Genomic DNA, 21,223 nt, shown 5'->3' with positions numbered 1-21,223 from the left:
TGGTTTTTTTGTTTTTTTGTTTTGTTTTGTTTGCTTTTATTTACTTCCTCTTACAGGAAATTTCCTCTCTTAAATTGTGGCCAAATAAAATTATTACTTGTGATTTTACAATGTGCCTGACTAAATGAATATACTTTTGATAGTGCTATCATGTTCCTGATTGTTACAAAAAAATTTTTTTTTGTCTTCTAGGATTCCAGTGGACAGTAGGTATTAAATGGATATAAAGTAGGGGTCATGGCATATATCCTTTAAAACCCATCTCCTCCACAATCTTACATTTACATTTACCCGTATCCTTGAACTTGGGACCGATCATAAAGGTCTATATCTCAGGGTTCCCAGAAAAAGAAAAAAAACCTAGTAATTAACTATGTATTGAACATTATTGGTGTGTATTGGGCTAATGCTTTTCATATACCGTCTCATTCAATCTTCAGCCCTTTAAGACGAGTATTATTATTAGCCTCACTTCACAGATGTAGAAACTGAGTCTTAAAAAAGTAAGTCATTGCCGTAGTCACACGTCTAGGAAATGATGGAGTAAAACTCTGAGCCAAGGACATCTGGATCCAGAGCTCATGTTTTAGCCACTTGTTGTAGTTTTAATGCATCACAGTGTGGCAGCTGCAGGCCTGCCTGGACTCGTCTTAGACTCTGAGTTGCTAGGCTATTCCACAACGGTTGACAAACTAGCAGGTGTCAAACTACCAGGTGCAGTATCTGCTCTGAGTCTGAAGCTGGCAGGAAAAGCAATGGTACGTGGAAGAGAAGAAGAAAGATGATATCAGATGGATTGTGTGTGTCCAGAATATATCCATATATTTTAAAACGTGCAATGCCTAATTTTTAAACAAATTCCACATGCAGAGAAAATACACATGCATTTCTAAGTGGAACATAAGTTAGCTAATTCATTCCTTCTTCTTGATAAAAATGGTTAGAAGTCGCTTAGAAATGCCTTTATTTATTTATTTATTTATTTATCTATTTATTTATTTTAATATAGGAAATTTACTGTCAAATTGGTTTCCATACAACACCCAGTGCTCATCCCAAAAGGTGCCCTCCTCAATACCCATCACCCACCCTGCCCTCCCTCCCACCCCCCATCAACCCTCAGTTTGTTCTCAGTTTTTAACAGTCTCTTATGCTTTGGCTCTCTCCCACTCTAACCTCTTTTTTTTTTTTTTCCTTCCCCTCCCCCATGGGTTTCTGTTACGTTTCTCAGGATCCACATAAGAGTGAAACCATATGGTATCTGTCTTTCTCTGTATGGCTTATTTCACTTAGCATCACACTCTCCAGTTCCATCCACGTTGCTACAAAAGGCCATATCTCATTTTTTCTCATTGCCACGTAGTATTCCATTGTGTATATAAACCACAATTTCTTTATCCATTCATCAGTTGATGGACATTTAGGCTCTTTCCATAATTTGGCTATTGTTGAGAGTGCTGCTATAAACATTGGGGTACAAGTGCCCCTATGCATCAGTACTCCTGTATCCCTTGGGTAAATTCCTAGCAGTGCTATTGCTGGGTCATAGGGTAGGTCTATTTTTAATTTTCTGAGGAACCTCCACACTGCTTTCCAGAGCGGCTGCACCAATTTGCATTCCCACCAACAGTGCAAGAGGGTTCCTGTTTCTCCACATCCTCTCCAGCATCTATAGTCTCCTGATTTGTTCATTTTGGCCACTCTGACTGGCGTGAGGTGATATCTGAGTGTGGTTTTGATTTGTATTTCCCTGATAAGGAGCGACATTGAACATCTTTTCATGTGCCTGTTGGCCATCCGGATGTCTTCTTTAGAGAAGTGTCTATTCATGTTTTCTGCCCATTTCTTCACTGGGTTATTTGTTTTTCGGGTGTGGAGTTTGGTGAGCTCTTTATAGATTTTGGATACTAGCCCTTTGTCCGATATGTCATTTGCAAATATCTTTTCCCATTCCGTTGGTTGCCTTTTGGTTTTGTTGGTTGTTTCCTTTGCTGTGCAGAAGCTTTTTATCTTCATAAGGTCCCAGTAATTCACTTTTGCTTTTAATTCCCTTGCCTTTGGGGATGTGCCGAGTAAGAGATTGCTATGGCTGAGGTCAGAGAGGTCTTTTCCTGCTTTCTCCTCTAAGGTTTTGATGGTTTCCTGTCTCACATTCAGGTCCTTTATCCATTTTGAGTTTATTTTTGTGAATGGTGTGAGAAAGTGGTCTAGTTTCAACCTTCTGCATGTTGCTGTCCAGTTCTCCCAGCACCATTTGTTAAAGAGACTGTCTTTTTTCCATTGGATGCTCTTTCCTGCTTTGTCAAAGATGAGTTGGCCATATGTTTGTGGGTCTAGTTCTGGGGTTTCTATTCTATTCCATTGGTCTATGTGTCTGTTTTTATGCCAATACCATGCTGTCTTGATGATGATAGCTTTGTAGTAGAGGCTAAAGTCTGGGATTGTGATGCCTCCTGCTTTGGTCTTCTTCTTCAAAATTACTTTGGCTATTCGGGGCCTTTTGTGGTTCCATATGAATTTTAGGATTGCTTGTTCTAGTTTCGAGAAGAATGCTGGTGCAATTTTGATTGGGATTGCATTGAATGTGTAGATAGCTTTGGGTAGTATTGACATTTTGACAATATTTATTCTTCCAATCCATGAGCAGGGAATGTCTTTCCATTTCTTTATATCTTCTTCAATTACCCTCATAAGCTTTCTATAGTTTTCAGCATACAGATCTTTTACATCTTTGGTTAGATTTATTCCTAGGTATTTTATGCTTCTTGGTGCAATTGTGAATGGAATCAGTTTCTTTATTTGTCTTTCTGTGGCTTCATTGTTAGTATATAAGAATGCAACTGATTTCTGTACATTGATTTTGTATCCTGCAACTTTGCTGAATTCATGTATCAGTTCTAGCAGACTTTTGGTGGAGTCTATCGGATTTTCCATGTATAATATCATGTCATCTGCAAAAAGCAAAAGCTTGACTTCATCTTTGCCAATTTTGATGCCTTTGATTTCCTTTTGTTTTTATTTAAAATTTTTTTTTCAACGCTTTTTATTTATTTTTTGGGACAGAGAGAGACAGAGCATGAACGGGGGAGGGGCAGAGAGAGAGGGAGACACAGAATCGGAAACAGGCTCCAGGCTCCGAGCCATCAGCCCAGGGCCTGACGCGGGGCTCGAACTCACAGGCCGTGAGATCGTGACCTGGCTGAAGTCGGACGCTTAACCGACTGCGCCACCCAGGCGCCCCTGATTTCCTTTTGTTGTCTGATTGCTGATGTTAGAACTTCCAGCACTATGTTAAATAACAGCGGTGAGAGCGGGCATCCCTGTCGTGTTCCTGATCTCAGGGAAAAAGCTCTCAGTTTTTCCCCGTTGAGGATGATGTTAGCTGTGGGCTTTTCATAAATGGCTTTTATGATCTTTAAGTATGTTCCTTCTATCCTGACTTTCTCAAGGGTTTTTATTAAGAAAGGGTGCTGGATTTTGTCAAAGGCCTTTTCTGCATCGATTGACAGGATCATATGGTTCTTCTCTTTTTTTTTGTTAATGTGATGTATCACGTTGATCGATTTGCGAATGTTGAACCAGCCCTGCATCCCAGGAATGAATCCCACTTGATCATGGTGAATAATTCTTTTTATATGCTGTTGAATTCGATTTGCTAGTATCTTATTGAGAATTTTTGCATCCATATTCACCAGGGATATTGGCCTGTAGTTCTCTTTTTTTACTGGGTCTCTGTCTGGTTTAGGAATCAAAGTAATACTGGCTTCATAGAATGAGTCTGGAAGTTTTCCTTCCCTTTCTATTTCTTGGAATAGCTTGAGAAGGATAGGTATTATCTCTGCTTTAAACGTCTGGTAGAACTCCCCTGGGAAGCCATCTGGTCCTGGACTCTTATTTGTTGGGAGATTTTTGATAACCGATTCAATTTCTTCGCTGGTTATGGGTCTGTTCAAGCTTTCTATTTCCTCCTGATTGAGTTTTGGAAGAGTGTGGGTGTTTAGGAATTTGTCCATTTCTTCCAGGTTGTCCAATTTGTTGGCATATAATTTTTCATAGTATTCCCTGATAATTGTTTGTATCTCTGAGGGATTGGTTGTAATAATTCCATTTTCATTCATGATTTTATCTATTTGGGTCATCTCCCTTTTCTTTTTGAGAAGCCTGGCTAGAGGTTTGTCAATTTTGTTTATTTTTTCAAAAAACCAACTCTTGGTTTCACTGATCTGCTCTACAGTTTTTTTAGATTCTATATTGTTCATTTCTGCTCTGATCTTTATTATTTCTCTTCTTCTGCTGGGTTTAGGCTGCCTTTGCTCTTCTGCTTCTATTTCCTTTAGGTGTGCTGTTAGATTTTGTATTTGGGATTTTTCTTGTTTCTTGAGATAGGCCTGGATTGCAATGTATTTTCCTCTCCGGACTGCCTTCGCTGCGTCCCAAAGAATTTGGATTGTTGTATTTTCATTTTTGTTTGTTTCCATATATTTTTTAATTTCTTCTCTAATTTCCTGGTTGACCCACTCATTCGTTAGTAGGGTGTTCTTTAACCTGCATGCTTTTAGAGGCTTTCCAGACTTTTTCCTGTGGTTGATTTCAAGCTTCATAGCATTGTGGTCTGAAAGTATGCATGGTATAATTTCAATTCTTGTAAACTTATGAAGGGCTGTTTTGTGACCCAGTATATGATCTATCTTGGAGAATGTTCCATGTGCACTCGAGAAGAAAGTATATTCTGTTGCTTTGGGATGCAGAGTTCTAAATATATCTGTCAAGTCCATCTGATCCAATGTATCATTCAGGGCCCTTGTTTCTTTATTGACTGTGTGTCTAGATGATCTATCCATTTCTGTAAGTGGGGTGTTAAAGTCCCCTGCAATGACCACATTCTTATCAATAAGGTTGCTTATGTTTGTGAGTAATTGTTTTATATATTTGGGGGCTCCGGTATTCGGCGCATAGACATTTATAATTGTTAGCTCTTCCTGACGGATAGACCCTGTAATTATTATATAATGCCCTTCTTCATCTCTTGTTATAGCCTTTAATTTAAAGTCTAGTTTGTCTGATATAAGTATGGCTACTCCAGCTTTCTTTTGGCTTCCAGTAGCATGATAAATAGTTCTCCATCCCCTCACTCTCAATCTAAAGGTGTCCTCAGATCTAAAATGAGTCTCTTGTAGACAGCAAATAGATGGGTCTTGTTTTTTTTATCCATTCTGATAGCCTATGTCTTTTGGTTGGCGCATTTAACCCATTTACATTCAGTGTTATTATAGAAAGATACGGGTTTAGAGTCATTGTGATGTCTGTATGTTTTATGCTTGTAGTGATGTCTCTGGTACTTTGTCTCACAGGATCCCCCTTAGGATCTCTTGTAGGGCTGGTTTAGTGGTGACAAATTCCTTCAGTTTTTGTTTGGGAAGACCTTTATCTCTCCTTCTATTCTCAATGACAGACTTGCTGGATAAAGGATTCTCGGCTGCATATTTTTTCTGTTTAGCACACTGAAGATATCGTGCCAATCCTTTCTGGCCTGCCAAGTTTCAAAAGAGAGATCAGTCACGAGTCTTATAGGTCTCCCTTTATATGTGAGGGCACGTTTATCCCTTGCTGCTTTCAGAATTTTCTCTTTATCCTTGTATTTTGCCAGTTTCACTATGATATGTCGTGCAGAAGATCGATTCAAGTTACGTCTGAAGGGAGTTCTCTGTGCCTCTTGGATTTCAATGCCTTTTTTCTTCCCCAGTTCAGGGAAGTTCTCAGCTATAATTTCTTCAAGTACCCCTTCAGCACCTTTCCCTCTCTCTTCCTCCTCTGGGATACCAATTATGCGTATGTTATTTCTTTTTAGTGTATCACTTAGTTCTCTAATTTTTCCCTCATACTCCTGGTTTTTTTTTATCTCTCTCTCAGCTTCCTCTTTTTCCATAACTTTATCTTCTAGTTCACCTATTCTCTCCTCTGCCTCTTCAATCCGAGCTGTCGTCGTTTCCATTTTGTTTTGCATTTCGTTTAAAGCGCTTTTCAGCTCCTCGTGACTGTTCCTTAGTCCCTTGATCTCTGTGGCAAGAGATTCTCTGCTGTCCTGTATACTGTTTTCAAGCCCAGCGATTAATTTTATGACTATTATTCTAAATTCACTTTCTGTTATATTATTTAAATCCTTTTTGATCAGTTCATTAGCTGTTGTTATTTCCTGGAGAGTCTTCTGAGGGGAATTCTTCCTTTGGTCATTTTGGATAGTCCCTGGAGTGGTGAGGACCTGCAGGGCACTTCCCCTGTGCTGTGGTGTGTAACTGGAGTTGGTGGGCGGGGCCGCAGTCCGACCTGATGTCTGCCCCCAGCCCACCGCTGGGGCCACAGTCAGACTGGTGTGTGCCTTCTCTTCCCCTCTCCTAGGGGCGGGATTCACTGTGGGGTGGCGTGGCCCGTCTGGGCTACTTGCACACTGCCAGGCTTGTGGTGCTGGGGATCTAACGTATTAGCTGGGGTGGGTAGGCAAGGTGCACGGGGGCAGGAGGGGCAGGCTTAGCTGGCTTCTCCTTAGGTGATCCACTTCAGGAGGTGCCCTGTGGCAGCGGGAGGGAGTCAGATCCGCTGCCGGAGGTTTGGCTCCGCAGAAGCACAGAGTTGGGTGTTTGCGCGGAGCGAGCAAGTTCCCTGGCAGGAACTGGTTCTCTTTGGGATTTTGGCTGGGGGATGGGCGGGGGAGATGGCGCTGGCGAGCGCCTTTGTTCCCCACCAAGCTGAGCTCTGTTGTCCGGGGGCTCAGCAGCTCTCCCTCCCTTTGTCCTCCAGCCTTCCTGCTTTCCGAGCAGAGCTGTTAACTTATGACCTCCCAGACGACTTAGCGTTGGACTTAGCGTCTGACTTGCTGTCGGAACACAGTCCGTCAGGCCCCTCTGCAGAAATGCCTTTTATCATAAAACAGAAATTATCAGCATCAACCTCATTCACCACTTATTGTTTCTTGTTCCTTCGATTCTTATCTACCCCCTCGCTTTCTTTGCCTTTCTCTTGCACCGCTCCTTCATAAGAATTAAAGTAACTCATTCAAATGTCAAGTCAAACGTTCTTCCTTTTGGATGGAGTTCACTTCCCTCCCCTCCATGACTGGCTGGGCCTGTTACCTTTGGGTGACAACTTTGCCAGAGATGTTGGAGAAAAGAGGCATGGCATTTCCTCTTAGAAATCCGGCCTGTGTGACCTTTCCCATCTCGCTATGGTTGTATACGGTTGTTCTGTCCCTCCGTAACAGAGGCCTACACAGCTTACCTTCACGCAGTGCTCACTAGATACCAGGGGAGGAACTTGCCTGCCCACGGTCACTAGTATGTGGCAGATTCAGGATTCAACCCAGGTCTGTCTGACTTCAGAGCCTATGCACTATACTGGCTTTCTAGCCAAGGTCCACCTCAGTATGTTGCTCCAAGGTAACTTGCCTTAGCAGTGCAGACAGTCATGGGAGAGACACTGGGTGTCACCTGTTATAGCTGTTTCTTAGAAGTGGCACCAGACAGTGCTGGCCTTTCTCCTCCCAGGGCAAAGAGGAATAAGGGTGATACGTACAGGCTGGAGGAGACTGATCCCCAAGATTTAGGAGGAAGGATGTGGTCAAGGTACCAGATATATGGTATCTGATCATAGCATTCTAGAGCTGAACTGGGCTTAAAAGATAATCTCCTCAAATTCCTTTATTTGCAGGTGAGGAAGCTGCAGATCTGAGAGACCAAGGGAATTGTCTAAGGACACAGCCAGTTAGCTGGATGCCAGCCCATGACCTAATTTTTTTGATTCAGAATAAACTGCTTTTTGCATTCCACTTTCCCTCTGCTTGGGTTTTACTTGTGATTAAGAAGTCACAAAGATCAGAAAATTAAACTGCTTTTAGCAATAGAATTTCATATTACACAGTTCTACTGAAAGTAATTATAATAATGATGCAAGCAAACCTCCCAAAGGCAGGGGTTCCAAAATGTTTCTGCCTCTTGCTAAGCACATATATAGAATTCAAGTCCATCTTTATACCACACAAAATTTCCAAAGAACTGAGCAATTTCCTATAAAAACTCAGTTGTGTACTGATTGCCAAGTTGGAAAACTCAGGGTTTCCCGGCAACTCTCACTTTCCTGGTGCTCTTGGGGATGAAATTCCTCAGCCAACAACCTCTCCTGACTTACCTCCTCCACAGTGGCCATGACCCAGGTCCCACTGGCCCTTCCAGATGTTTCTGCCTCCCCTGATTTCTCTCTCCAGAGCCTATGATCTTGTCTCCAACCCTCACCAGCTGAATAACCTTAGATGGAAAATTCTTGGGATGGAGGGCCCACATTTCTCTTGCACTGGAAGAAATATTGGACTAGAACTCAGGTGAACTCACTTCAGGTCCTGATTCCAACACTAATCAGTCCTGGTCCTTAGTTTTTTAAATGGACAAAAACCCTTTGCTTACTTACCTTTCAGGGTTGTTCTGAAGATTTTGCAAGTTGGAGAGACACAGGATCCTGGGGCCAAACTGGGCCTACTGAGTCTAACCCCTCATGTCAGAGCTGAGGAAAAAGAGACCCAGAGGTTCTGTGACACCTGGCCCCCCGCCAGGTCTTGGTGAATGGCGAAGTCAGCACGAAGCTTCAGATCCTCCCCAGGTGATTTTCTACAATTCAGTGCCGCCCATGATGACAAATACGAAAGCTTGTTTAAAAGGGTAAGTCATGAATCTGACAACATATAATTATTTAGTTATTAATTAATACACTGTGTATAGAGTCAGCACTAATCCATTTTTTTTCATGCCTTAAAAGGGCTATAGGTTGTCAGGAATTTCTAAAGGTGGCAAAAGTACATCTAAAGACAAATACTTCCCCTTCCAGTAAATACAAGTTTAATTAGAGGTTAAGCTCAGTCTCCTACAGTGGCCATCTCTTGTCGCTTTTAAAAAAATCATTATCATTGAGATACAATTCACATGCCATAAAATTCACCAATTTAAGGTGTACGCTTCTGTGATTTTTAGTACATTCCCAAGACTGTGTAACCATCACCAGGATCTAATTCCCGAACATTTTCATTGCTCTGCTGCTTTTCAGATGTCAGTCTAGTCGGGTTGAGTGTAGCTTCCCTTGAAGCTTGGCTCTTGGTTTCAGCATATTACATCCAGTCCTAGTGTAGTGATCATCTTGGCTGAGATCAGATATCCCAAGTTCCCTCTCAACTTGGAGACCTGTGTATCTGCCCGAGGCCTGATTCCCTCTGAGATAGACCAGGAACGAGATAGACATTGAGTCTCAAAATAAGCCTTAGCAATGAGAATCAGAACCTGAAAAGAAAAACTCAGCCATCAGGGCTGAGCTGCGGGATTAACACAGGAGAAGGTTGAAAAGGTTCCCGGAGGCCAAGAGTGAACGGAACTGGAAGGTGGCGAATGTGGTTGGTTTCAAGACTCAGGGTTTAGGTGGTGGAGGGCTCTCCGTGGTGTCCTTTCTCTGGGGCCTGGGGCATTTACACATGCTGAATCATCGCCCCTCTGCCCTCCACTCCACTGTGTTATCACCTGATCTAAGCCTGCAGGGTTTCCTGAGCATCCAAGGGCCATCATAGCCCTTCACAGCCCTCCCCCCTCCCCCCCCCCCCCCCCCCCCCCCGGTACTATGATTACCTGTTTATTCATCTGCATTCCTGAATAGACAGCAGGCTTTGGAACGGAAGAAGCCCTGCCTCTTTTTGTTAGCTACACACCTTGCTCTCAGGATCATCTGGCACCACGCACCCTAAAGGTCTCTTGAACAAATTATTAATTCGTCCACAAGCCCAAATGTCTTCTTCCAAATCTCTGTGATACTCACACTAAACTCAAGTACCTGGAACGTACCCGAGCACCCCACAGTTGTCCAAGGTAGATACACAAAACATTGACGACATGGATCAATGCTGCCTACCTGTGGTTTGCACTAAGTAGCCCTTGTTCTGGTCCAAAGAACAAAAGGAGGAAGTCCCTCCTCTGTACTCTACGTGAACCCTTCAAGTATTTGAAATGAGCTGTCACATCCTCTGTATTTTTTATTTTCCAACTTAAATATATGTGCTTCTTGACGGTTATGCTTAAAATATGGATTCATTACTTATACATCACTCTACAAATATTTATTTATTTATTTATTTATTTATTTATAAGTAAGCTCTACGCCCAACGTGGGGCTTGAACTCACAACCCTGAGATCGAGAGTCGCATGCTCCACCAGCTGAGCCAGCCAGGTGTCCCTCAACAAACATTTTTGATCATGTTCTATGTATAAGGCACTGTGCCAGTGGCCCTGGGTACCAGACGGGACATGACACAGACCCTGCCCTGAAGAAGTCTGAAGTCCATACTGGTTGTGCTGTTTATTCCAATTTCTGGGGTTTCCTGAATGGGCCAAGTGTGGTTTCTAGAACTTGGCAGTATATTCCCAAGTGATTTGAGCAGGGCAGAGTTCAGAAGAACTACCACTTCGTGATACGGACCCTGTGCTTCCAAGAGCTTTTGATTGTTCATATTATTTTTAGGAAGTGCTCAGGGTATACTCAGGTGTGTGTGTGTGTGTGTGTGTGTGTCTGTGTGATAGAAGACAGTTGGTTAAAATTTTTGTAAGACTGCTCTTTGTGACTGAACCAAATATGTGATAGTATTTCTGGTGATAAAAGCTCAAGTCAAACACATGCTCATCATAAAACTCAAAAAACAAAACCCAACTCGCAGGAATAAGCAGATTGCAATTTTCCTATCGGACTTAACTCATAAGGATGAACAGATTTTTTTTTAAGGGCATTTCACACTGTCATTAATGGATCTTTATGATGTTTCTGAAAATAATTGGAAGGGACGCATGGACATCTGGCATGTAATTAAGGCTGTTTCTAATTATGGGGGGGCTGTTTGTCTTCAAAGCAGAACGGACACCGGGGTACCCTTGGATGGGCTCTTTTTTAAAGATACTTGCTCAGGATTTGGCAGACTCTAGTCTTTACCTATTTGAAGAATGTGGGGTGGGCCAGTTCATTTTAGCTTCTGACCTGAGTAACTTTGGACCTGAAATTCCTTCAGGGTTTTGTTGTTGTTGTTGTTGTTGTTGTTGTTTTTCCTATGGGGTTCTGCTTTTAGGCTGAAAATGTGAATTTTTTGGTGATGCTGTTTCCTGGGTACTTTCCATAATCAGGAGACAGAATCACCAGGGGCTAGAAGGTCAACAGAAAAGAAAGTGCTTCTCATCTGTGACAACTCCCAATGTGGGAGAACTCTGCATACTTGGGTGGTCAGGAGACCCAGGAATGAGGCCAGAAAAAGCAGAGTGCATGAGACTCATTCTGTCCTCTACTAAATATAATTGGAAGAAGGGATTGTGCTGAGTATTTAGAAATTAGTGATTTCACTGCTTAATATTTTCAAATAATTTTTCCTGGCCTAGCATCTCTTCATTTACGCAATATTTATTAGGCATTCAACGTGTGCCAAGGACTGCAGAAATAATTATTATCACAAGTGTTGTCTTAAGAAGAATCTGTACCTTTTTGTTCTCCTTATGGTCCCCAAAGCACATATTATGCTTTGCTCATCAGCCATGGATACAGTGATTTTGAAGGCAGTTGAGGGCAAGAGATTTTAGAATCCTCCCGAATGGTTTCTTAGCCTAAGATTTCATTGGCACTGAGGAGAGGTCTGTGGGGATTGTTGCACAGGCCACTGTGAGGGCTCTTGTCATTAGTCCCCAACTTAATTTCCAGAAATCCCTTGTGGAACCCTCTGATACCTGGCAGCAATGAGTGAAAATCAGTGTTCTAGTGAAAAGAAAATTATTTCACTTAAAAAAATTTTAAACTTAACAGACATTTTTTTCTAATTATAATATTCCCACAGAAGAAATCCTTTGTTATAGATCCTTACCAAAGAAATTTGGAAAACAGAGGTAAGCACAAAGCAGGAAATTAATGATCTATTATTATTCACTGTGCAAAGATAAGTATGGATAAAATGCTGGCAATTACAGAGGTGCCTGGGTGACTCAGCTGGTTAAGGCTTGGGTCATGACCCCCTGGTTCATGGGTTTGAGCCCCACATTGGGCTCCATGCTGATGGTGCAGAGCCTGCTTGGGATTCTCGCTTGCTCCCCCTCTCTCTGCCCCTCCTCTGCTCCTTCTCTTTCTCAAAATTAATAAATAATCTTTAAAAAATGTTGGCGATTACATCTCTTCACTTTTCTAGACACGATTCTCTTTTACAACAGTTTTGTAGCCTTCTTTTTAAGTAATAATATATTGTGAATGTTTCCCCAGGTCATTGCGACTGCTTTTTCTCCTACAATTTAATTGTAACAGCCAGCATGATATTCTATTGTTACATATGCACTGTCATTGATTTATCTAATTGCATATTATTGGACTCTCAGGTTGTTTCCACTTTATCACAAATATAGATAGATAGATAGATAGATAGATAGATAGATATTCTTTATCTCTTAACTGTTTATTCCCATTCATCATATGGTGAATTATAATAATTTCCTTATAATAATCTCCAGAAGTACAGTTTCTGGGTGAAAGGATATTTCACCCAGAAATTTAACCTTTAAATTTAAACCTTTTTGGAATGTACATAAAGGAGCTCTGGTTTCTGAGTAGGGATGTTTTTGTCCCGAGCTTGAACCAACTGCGTGACCTTGAGTTTAATTGCTCCATCTGTAAAATGGGGAACATGGTCACACCCCCACTGTATTTCAAAAAGTGATTCTGCAGAGGAGAATACAGTAAGACTTTTGAAATACAGCATGTGGCAGGCACAACCTGATGTTTGCCTGCTCAGCGTTGTTCTGTGTCATTCCAACAAATCTTGTTTTTTTGGTCAGGTATTCACCCCTCCCCCACTGTAGTCCTTGTTCCTTTAGGGGACGCCTAAATTGTCTGAGTGTAATCTCCTCAACCCTGCCAGCGATAGGTTCAGGAATGGCATGTGAACCAGTGTGGTTTCATGAGATTCAAGGAGAAGTTGGCTGGGGCTTCTGGCAAATTCCCCACTCTTGAGAGAGTCATAGGAAGGAAGAGTCTCTCTCTGGACACTGAAATATGCAAACATCAAGCTTGGCCATACTGCTGCAACAGCCATATGACCCCATCCACAGAGCTGTGCATCATGTGGAAGAGGGACTAGAGCCATTGGATCAGTCACCCTGGAAGCTTGTCCCACCTCTGTTATCCAGTGAGACCCACGCCTGGTGGCCTATTCTCTTGGAATCCATCAACCTGATATAACTCCAGTTCTGACCATCATCAGTTTTACTTTCTCTCTTAGTTACAGGAAATGTTTTTTAGTCTCTTATAGGTTTCCTTCCAGCCTCTTATATCCTCTCTTTCCCAAATATCCAAGAAATTATGCCTCAAGGGAATATTTGAGTGAAGAGGCTAGTGCTCACGTAAACAATTCAGAAATGACTCACTTAGATCTGCTGAACTGAAACAGCCCAACCCTGGCCTTCCAATTCTGATTCCAATAGAATCAGAAGATTTTCCACATTGGAAGGAAACTTGGTGTTCACCAAGTCCCGATCCTGCTTTGTAGAGGAGGAAACTGAGCTTCAGAAAGATTTATGGTAATATGCTACAAAGTCCATGCCAGCTGAGCACTCACCTGGGAGCCATTGTGACTCCTGCCACATTTCAACAGGGAACTTAAGCCAAAATGGATCATCATTGGCTCTTTCCCCACCATGTATTTCCTGGTAAATCAAAGTATCCCATTTGTAGCAAGAACCCAAGATGTAACATTCCTACCCACCTCATTGGAAGTCCAGTCTTCTTCCAGTTCTTCCTAGTGATTTTTTTGTAGAAGTCCCTGGGGAGAGGTCTGGCAAGTAATCCAGACTTCTTCCTGCAGTTCTGTGGAGCACCTGCTCTGCTCTTGGTCTGCACCTCTTGGTACCCTTCTGCCACTTTAACTATTATTTGTCCCCTATTCCTGTATTTTGATTATCTTCACAGTCCATGCTGCTGCCAAATTCCCCCACATGTCATCTCTGTTCAGCCCATGGGTCATTCGTTGTTCATGCTCCATGTAACCGTCCTGGATGGCCACCTACTCCTGTCCCTCTTCCTCTTCAGTCAATAAGACAACGTTTGTTTTTCCTGGCTGTGGAATCTGAATGGGTTCCCCCATTTGGACTTCACCCTCTTAGCCTGCTGTTCTACAGAAGACATGTGCCCTCCTGGAATGGAATGGGTTTTACCAGGACTGGCTCTGACACAGCACCACTCTGTGTGGGGCCACATCTCCATTGCAGAATGCTGCTCTGCTAGGCTGCTTCTTCACATGTAGTATTTCTCAGAAAACCTACTTCCAAACGATGGGGTGGCACGACAGCAGGAATTCTCAATCTGTCATGAACTTTGGGGTGGAGGTTGGGCATCCACAGACACTTTAAAGTTATATTCAACGTTCTGTGTAAAATAGCCTCTCATGGGACAAAAGCCTCTCATTTTGTATCAGAGTGTCAAAGGGGTCTGTGACACTAAAATGGTTGAGAATCACTGATCTCTAGAGGGTCTCTAACCCAGCTGGTCTCTAGAGCTGTTTAAGGTCTAAAAGTCTGTGACCCTGGGATTCCATAATACAATACTGGCTTGTAGCAAATTTACCAAACACAAAATCATTTGGCCATTCTCCCAAACTACTTTGTTTCATTCCTAAGTAGGTACAAGAATTTATGCAGGAACTTTTAGCTTTATTTGCACTGGAGATGTTGTATTGTTTTAAGAGAATAACAAAGGATTAGGAGCTGAAGCTTTTATTAGCAAGACATTAGTACTCTATCCATAAAAGATTATTTATTCTAACCTCAAGTACTGTAAATATTGGGAGATCTTCTTTTTCATAGCAGCAAGATCTTGGAAACTATACTGACTGGAAGGAGGATGGGGAAAGGGTGGCACTTAGGTCTGGCTCCTTTTCCAGGTACTTCCAGGAGTGGAGTCTGGCGGGGTGGGGAGATGTAGGCAGGCCTTACTCCTCTTCTGCCTGGTTGCCTGTAGTTCCACAACTGACCCCTAGATGGTGTCCTGTTAGCAAGGGGCATGGTAACCATTTACCTGGGAGGTGGTGACTGATCACTGAAACTGTCAGGGGGTCAAATGATAAGTATGTCACTTCAATTAGAAGACAGTATTGGGAAAATGACCCGAAACTTTTCTTATACTACTTATAGTAAAATCTGGAAACATTTAGCATTGGCCCAGTCATTGAAAGTATGATTTAAGTGTGATATTCTGAGGATGCGGTCAAATTTTTCTTTTAATGGTGAAACGCACGTGACGTAACATTTACCATCTTGACCATGTCTAAGCGTACAGTTCAGGAGTTTGAAGTACATTCACATTGTTGTGCAACCAGCCTCCAGAGCTCTTTTCATCTTGCAGAACCAAAACTCTATACCCGTTAAACAGGTCCCCATTCTCCCCTCCCCCAGCACCCCTCCACAACCACCTTCTGCTTTCTGTATCTATGAATTTAACTACTCTGAAATTCATATAAGTGGAACCTTACAGTATTAGTCTTTTGTGATTGGCTTCTTTCATTTAGTGTAATGTCCTGAAGAGGAATGTATCGATGTTTACAAAAGTATTATATTTTTTTCCCAATATTTATTTATTTATTTTGAGAGATGGGGCTTGGGGGAGAAGCAGAGAGAGAGAGGGAGAGCTGTCAGCGCAGAGCCCATCACAGGGCTCGAACTCACAAACCATGAGATCATGACCTGAGCCCAAACCAAGAGTCGGATACTTAGCCAAACTGAGCCACTCAGGTGCCCCATCAATATTATCTTTTAATTTGTAAAGAAAAATTGGCAATTGTTAAAAAAAAAAAAAAACATGACTTGGCTCTTGATTCGTGCAGACAGCTTCACAAGCAAATGCTCTCGTTCAAACCCGTGAAAGTCGAGACCTCACCTGTAATGCCCACCAGGAGGTCTTCTAAGTCTCCACTAAACACGCAGACTTATGAAACTGCCTTGCCACACAGACACCAGTAGACTCAGAAGGAGGCAAAGGCCAGAATGCAGGGCACCGACTCTGCTCTTCTGCGGGACCACAAAACCATCCCCACTGAGGTCTTTGGCCCCCAGGCGATGACTCAGGTGTGAAGAAATGAGACTTATGTCAGAAAGGTGTGGAAGTCACCCTGGATTAGAAGCCCCATACTCCATGGGCATAGCTTCTGTAGTCCCTGTGAGATCTTGCCAGTTACACGAGTCACCCCACTAAGGGACACCCAAAGGTATGGCTTCCAATCTGTATTTACAATTGTCCCAGTCTGGATACAGTTTACTGATCAGGGCCATTTTTACTTTCTTTTATCAGGTTTTCAGGTAAGTAGAGTGAGAAAGTTAATCAAAAGGCAAATGTTCATGCCAAAGGGTTTTGCTAATCCTTTATTTTTAGCCCTTCAAATGGTTAAGTTGCAGTTTCTGACAAAGCATCTGGTTAAATAGGAAGGAGTCAGAATGACGAAGTGATATGAAGAACTAAATTACACAGCGAAAGTTGTCATCTCTTACTGACTAGAGTTCTGTTCCCCAACACGCACAGACTGATGGAGCTATAATTAGAACTCCCATGCCTGACAACGTGCCATCACATATCACATTCTTTCCTAAGAGAAGGAAGGGAGAGCATGTGGAAAGGGAAGACGGGGGCTGATCTATGAAGAAAGCGGTGGAGTGAGAAAAGGGAAGGCGTTTTTTCCTGGCAGTGGCTGCCCGACTGGCAGCAGATTAGCCGCCCTTAGAGATGCTGAGATGGGTCCAGATGGGGAAAAAGGGGAATTGGGGCAAGAATTTGTGAACACTCTGATCTTGCTAAAGAGGAGTCTCTTTCTGTCTTCAAAAGAGGAAAGTAATTCACTGTCATCATTTTGCAGGAGCTTTGAATTGCAAACAGAAAAACTATGGACCCCCTAAGAGGTAGTGGGTGTGGGCTGGGATCTTCCCCCCCGCCCCCATCCCTACTCCCCAGTAAGGTCAGCATTTGTAGTCAAAATGGACTAGATACATCGTCCCTATAGCTTTTCATTTTTGTTGAGAAGAAAGGAGTCCCTCTCTATATGTTACATATTTAATACACATGAAGACATTTCTGGATCTTCATTTATGATAAGGAGGGTATGATGGGAGAAACTTGAAAGATGGATGCAAAGCCAATATCACACCAGGACAAGTAGAAGATGAGTTTCTCAAGAAGCAGCCAGTCCATGAGTGTGTGAAGAGCCAGGTTTAGGGATGGAAAAGGAAAATTTGGCCTGACCCAAAGAAGCTCCTATGTAAACAGTGAGGACAGGAGAGATATCCTGTTGGACTGAACTCAAGACTACGGTCTGGAAAAAGCCAACAAAAGGACCTCCTTTCTCTGACTGAAGCAAGAACTCTAGTCCCTACTGGGTAAGAGTTAGGAAAAAGATGTTTTTCTTTGTGCCAGGAAGGGCTTGAACAGGGGAGCCATCTGCCACAGCTGAGCAAGGTCAAACATCTTGTACAGACCAGAATGGAGTTCCTGTCCAGGGCACCCTCACACACAAGCAAAGCCCTAGGAAGACAGGAGTTTTCTTGTAACCCCAGTCCCTGGAAATACTTAGCATTGAGTAAGCTCTTCAATATGGCTGAACAAATATGGCCTGTTGGGAATGCTGCTTGATGCTTCACTATTGAACAACCAATTCTCCCCAACTTTCCTAGGGCATTCTTAATTTCTGACTCGTGGCCGACCAGTGAACCCTGACAGGAGAATGTACTTGCTCTAGGGATGTGAAGAGCTGCGGAGAGTCATTATCAATGAGATGGACCCACGGGTCTCAGGAAATGACAACAGGGGTGGCATCTGGGAAGAGCAGGAATCTTTTGTGCATGTATGCACACACACACGCAACCTCCAAGGTCCTCTCTTAGGACCCAGTTGTATCTGTGTGTGTGTGTGTGTGTGTGTGTGTGTGTGTGTTGTTTTGTTTTTTAGCTTGGTGACATCTGGCAGTGTTTAGTCCCTCCTCCAAGCTAATGGATAAAAAACTAAGGTGACTCGGTGTCACTAAATCATCACCAGCTGTGTCTAGCTTTTCAAATCTGCTATTAATATCAGAGCCAAATGTTACTTATTAACCAAACACTGCTTATTAATCATTTACAGGTATGTGATGGTGGTAGAGTTAAACCCCCCAAAGACAATGCCCTGGCTGCTAAGGATTTATGGGCTTTGACAAGAGAACAATAGGATGGGAGAAGGGCCAACGGGGCACAAAAGGAAGAGGGCACAGGAGAATATGAACCTTCACCTAATACCTTGTTCGGTTTAAACTGCCTTTTAAGATGCTTAGAAGAGGCGGCACTAGCCTGTGAGGACGGGAAGCAGTCACTGTCAGAAGAAATCCAGAACGTGTGACAGTGAGGATGGGAACATAAAGCTGCAGCATCAGGCAGTTCGTCTCTTTCCTCCTTCAGCTGACCCAACAGCCTGTGGGTGCTCGGCAGAGTCTCCCTCAGATCCCTGGAGCTCGGCTATTTGAGGGTTCTGCTCCCTGGAGGTGCTCTCTCTAATCCTACAGAATGCAGCACCAACTGTGAGCCCTCCTACTAAAGGGCATAGGAGCAAACTTGAGGGCCAGCGAATCGTGGTCCTCTCCTCTTCCTCCTTCCCCCATCCCAGAGTGTGACAGTGGAGACCAAAGGCAGGGTCCCTGGTGGCCCCACGACCGTTCAACTAGGAATGGCCACCTGCCAGGAACCCTTGGTAGAAGGCTGGGGGTTCAGTTCTAGGAGATCATCTTTCCAGACGTGTGGTCTGAGGTTACGTGGGGTTTGAGAGTTCACCAGAGACAAAAAGAATTGTGGTTGAGATGGAAGGGAGTAGCCCAGAGCTTTGGGGCACCCGTGTGAGTGCCTTGCACACATATGCATGCCCACACCCCACATATTATACTGTGCGTGATGTGAATGTATGTTTGGGAAGCGTTCACAATCACGGAATCTCCCCAAACTATACTCGTGCTCTCTTTCTCGGGTGACAGTAAAAACATGATCATTGGAGGAAAAAAAAATCCAAAAACCCAGAAAAGCACAGAGAAGAAAACAATCCCATCACCAAGAGAAACATTTAAACATTTTGTATCTGGCACTCTCGTCTTTTCACGTGGCAGATGGAGAGTTCTTCATTTAGTTTTCCAAAATTGGGATCTTACTCAACGTACTGGTTTGTTTATGTTAACGATATACTATTAAACCATTTTAAGTTAAGGGTGTATGGTGAATGTTCCCCCATGTTCCCATAATTTATTTTTTTAAGTGTTTATTTATTTATTTTGAGAGAGAGGGAGAGAGACTGTGTGTGCGCGCGAGTAGGGAAGAGACAAAGAGAGAGAGGGAGAGAGAGAAAATCCCAAGTGGGCTCCATGCTCAGTGCAGAGCCCAAGATCGGGTTCAGTCTCATGGCTGTGAGATCACGACCTGAGTGGAAAACAAGAATTAGACATTTAACCAACTGAGTCCCCCAGGTGCCCCATCCCATGATACCTTCAATGCTGGTCTAGTAGTCCATGCCTGGATGCACCCAGCCAGATACTTTAACTACAATCCGGATAAGCACATTTACTCATAACCTTGGCTCAAGGCATAAGTAAAGATGATTAGTTCTGTGCTTGGCTCTATGACCCCCAAAGTCCCATGACACCAGCATTTCACTGGCAGCTGTGTTCTCTTTCTTGTGTGTGTATCTGAGGAGAGAGACCTTTTTCTTCCCTCCTGTGACTGGATGGGATTTTTCTCTCTCTCTGCTCACTTGTTGTCTGTTGTTTTCCATGAATCCCCATGTCTGTGTGTTAGCATTTCTGACTGGCTGGGGGTAGCGGGGTGGGGAGCACTTTGGGAAACACAAACCTCTGATTCTTGAATGCCTGCAGGCTGACCGACAGGGTCTAACAAGCAGCGCTCACCCTTCTAGAGCTGGACCAGGACAGTAGGCCTGTGGTGTGGGTGGGGAGCCTTAACCGCTCCTCCTCCTCTCTGCTACCATTTAAAACCATCTGGAGGCAGGGAGGAAATTCGTTCAGCCCTTCAACTTGTGTGACCACACACATTCTTTTAAGAGATATTTACTAGCTTCGCAGGAAAACAAAATTCGCCATAAAAAAAAAATTGGAGAAAATATTCTCCATTTTCTCTGCTTTCCCCTTGTATGACTCTCCACACGAGAGGTATTTGTAGCCTCTCTTCAAGCGTGCTTCAGATTTTCACTTCGGCTTTGGTTTTCCCTCACAACTTCCTCTTGCTACTGTGAAATGTGGTTGGCTCAAGTGACTTTTCCTTTCTTTCCCATCTTTGCAAGATAATCCACAGGCCTTGTCTCCGGAGGCGAAGTAAGAAGACCTTCACAGGGATATTCTCCTGACCCTACTCAGTCCCGCCCTGGAAGAGGGGGTCTGCCTCTGGACAAGCGGGAAGGCCCAGGCTCCTGACAGGACCACTAAGGACTGTACATAAACTGGGCAGAAAAGCACAGGACCTTTTCTTTTTCAGAATTATACCCTGTTTCTTCTTCTTATTTTTTCTCTGTGTCAGTGACCCAAGAATAAAACTAAGGAGAAAGGGAAAATGTGATTGGTCAGGCCTAGGGAAGGTGAGGAAAGGCAGGCTAGAGCCACAGATAATAATGAATAACTAAACATCACGGGGGCAGCTGGGTGGCTCAGTCGGTTAAGCATCTGACTTCGGCTCAGGTCATGATCTCATAGTTCGTGAGTTCGAGCCTTGCATCAGGCTTGTTGTGTCAGCACAGAGCCTGCTTTGGATCCTCTGTCACCCTCTCTCTCTGCCCCTCTCCCACTCGCCCGCGCGCTCTCTCTCTCTCTCTCTCACAATAAATAAACTTAAAAAAAAGAACACATCACAGTTGATAGTTTCACAGTTTAAAGATCAATTCCATATCCATTATCTCATTAGCTCCTCACAATAGTCCGAAGAGGAATACACCACAGACATTACCATTATCTCCACAACTATAGACTTAGAATTGCAGGTCTCTAACGGATGCTATGGTGTCCTACCCAGATGTTACCTCAGGACAGAGAAACTCATCCCCCTAGCTGTAGGAGTGTCCACTGCTGAGTCCCTCCCCTCTCCCCCACTGGGAACTGCTCTCCATTGAAGGGCTCTGCCTCAACCAACGTTT

General features: G+C 43.3%; 1 long non-coding RNA gene across 1 annotated transcript in view; it reads left to right on the top strand.

The window, feature by feature from the left end:
* The window catches only part of LOC131484640 (uncharacterized), a 57,805-nt gene that overhangs the window by 26,330 nt on the left and 10,252 nt on the right, over nucleotides 1–21,223 (top strand). Inside the window, exon 2 of the long non-coding RNA XR_009248362.1 lies at nucleotides 8,462–8,702. This is a non-coding gene — a long non-coding RNA (uncharacterized LOC131484640). The remainder of the gene's footprint in view (nucleotides 1–8,461; nucleotides 8,703–21,223) is intronic.

The sequence above is a fragment of the Neofelis nebulosa genome, chromosome 9 (genome assembly GCF_028018385.1).
Source record: "Neofelis nebulosa isolate mNeoNeb1 chromosome 9, mNeoNeb1.pri, whole genome shotgun sequence".
Lineage (NCBI taxonomy): Eukaryota > Metazoa > Chordata > Mammalia > Carnivora > Felidae > Neofelis > Neofelis nebulosa.
This window is presented reverse-complemented; position numbering and strand designations above follow the sequence as displayed.